Source organism: Colobus angolensis, unplaced genomic scaffold, assembly GCF_000951035.1.
Source record: "Colobus angolensis palliatus isolate OR3802 unplaced genomic scaffold, Cang.pa_1.0 Scaffold75, whole genome shotgun sequence".
NCBI lineage: Eukaryota > Metazoa > Chordata > Mammalia > Primates > Cercopithecidae > Colobus > Colobus angolensis.
Genome location: NW_012121265.1, coordinates 10,609,215 through 10,611,730, shown reverse-complemented (window position 1 = coordinate 10,611,730; position 2,516 = coordinate 10,609,215).

Sequence of the window (2,516 nt, the reverse complement as noted above, 5' to 3'; positions counted from 1 at the left end):
CAAATACCTTCCCCCATGGCTGTGTGATCCAGCTGAGGACAGCATGGGCTCCTGAAAGAAGTCCCACAGCCACATCTGGTTTTGAGGTTGTAACCAGACTGTGATCTTGGTTCTGAAAGGAATTCAATCCTCTTCTCTCCACCAAATAATATAATGCATTTCAGAATCTTATTCAAATTATGACACATAAAACCCAACTTTGGTCAAATGATGAAGTTTGACCTAATTTGACATCTCAGTCTCAGTACCCATCAGAGACATGCTCTCTCTCTCGCATTCTCTCTCTCTCTCCTCATCCTCCACCTGCTCTTAGCCCGTCCATATATTCTAAATGTCAGTGACTAAGTTACTTCTTCCAGTTGTGTGTGTGTGTGTGTGTGTGTGCATGTGTGTATCTTGCTATTCATGTCTTCACTTTGTATCAAATCTCCACTATTTGCTTAGTATTCAGCAGAGTGCTTTAAAAATATTTAGATCAAACCCTCAAGTATTCAAGTGTGTAGGAGGAAGGTAAAGTCAATATTTGTGACTTATTTCTATGCAAGGGATGAGGCAGTTTGTGTGCCTTATGTTGTTTAACAGATGACATGAAGTCAGTGTTAGTATTTCCATTTATAAAATAAGAAAACTGAGATTTGGAGGGGTTAAACACATATTTAAAATTCATAGATGTATTAATGTTAGAGCTTCAATTTCACTCCCGGGGGGGGGGGGCTAAATCTATGTTCATTTTTACTGCAATGTTTGTTTATAATAACTGCAACACAGGATAGAAAAGGACACGTGGAGAGAGCAGATTTCAAACTAGAAATTATCCAGATGCTGTCTTTGAGTGAAACTCTCTTCCTGTGCCTAGCATAGAATCTAGAATAAAATTGAAAATAAATACATATATGTTAAGAAAATATACAGGGGAAGAAGTGCTTTGTGTCCAGAACACAGATCAACTAAAATAATGCATTCCAGGGGCCACGGGCCTTAAGATTAAAAACTGGCCCTGAAGATTTCCTATCAGGTTAATTTCCAGATACATAGAGTTTCTCTCACTTGAGGAAGTTTCTTCGTGTATGGGCATGATGTGTATGAATAAAGAGAATTACCCACCACATTTGTGGACCACACAAATCATAATGGTGGTACAGCCACAGGTAGAAAGAACATACTCATAGGTCTGTGCAGGAGGGTGCCTGACAGAGTGTAAAGAAGGGAAAGACACAGATTGGAAGGGGAGAGCAGGGGACATTTTACACATACAAAAGACGACAGTTTAGACAAAATTATATAAGTAACAATGTATGTCTCCCTTTACCTACGAAGAATTTGAACCCATTAGAGTGGTAGTAGATTCTGCTCAATACCACATTTTTAAAATAATTTTATCCCATTTTAAATTATATCCCATTTTATTTTCTTGAATGGGTATATTATTCAGATTCCAGCTCTTTTGCCTCATAAGTTAGTAATTATCTGCCTTATTAATTTACTTTTGACATTACAACTTAGTTTTGCAGTTAAGAGATGTGGATTTTGAAATAAATTTAAACATTCAAACAAATTATGTGAGATCACAACCTTGTTCACAATTTGTTTCTCCAGTCATTCTTAACTTCTTTTTATCTCCAAAACCTGGAATCTCTCTCATAGCACAATGTGTTTATGCATGACTTTGTCTCTCAATGGCATGTTTTATCTACATTTTTTCCTAGCTAAGTCACTCAGACCTTCATGCCGGAAAGCTTCTATAATTCTCTGGAGTGAGGCCATCTTAGATGCTGCTTGTCTATGCTCCTCCTGGGTATGTATATATGTGTGCATACTACACTCATTGGTTTCTCTGCCTCAGACTATTTTCAGATGGAGTGGTTCCATACGGTGACCCGTGCTTTACCATCCCTTAAGAAGAATAATTTCTTTCTAATAGTCTCAAATAAGATATTTTTGAAGAGAAAGATGTGTGTGTGTGTGTAGAGAGGTCCCTACAGGGACATTTGTTTGCTTTTATCAAGGAAAGAGAAAGGCCAAACAATTAGAGGTGATTGGATACACTGATTGCCAATAACCTTGGAAATATAAAACTTGACAACCCTTCTATCTACCCTAAGGTGGATATCAACATCCACCACCAAAGAATAGGGCCACCCTCCTGCACAGGGCAGAGAATTTGGTTGTGTTTGTTTCTGGGGTGTGTGTGTGTATGTGTGTGTGGGATCTGTGTGTAGGGTGTGCGCATGTATGTTGTTTGTTTGTGTGTGTGTGTGTGTGTGTGTGTGTGTGTTTGGTTTGGTAAGGGAAGGAATCTTTACTGAAGTATTAGGAGTTGGGAGAAAAAAAAAAATCTTGTATTTCTTTTTGATGGATAAGGCAGCTCCAAAAAAAGAACCAGTCCTTCCTGAACCACTGTGTCCTAGAAATTGTGCCAGAAACATCATGCACATTACCTCATTTAATGATCTCTACCACCCTGGACTCTCACGGTCTCAATTTTATGGACGAGTAAACAATCTTACGAAGACTAT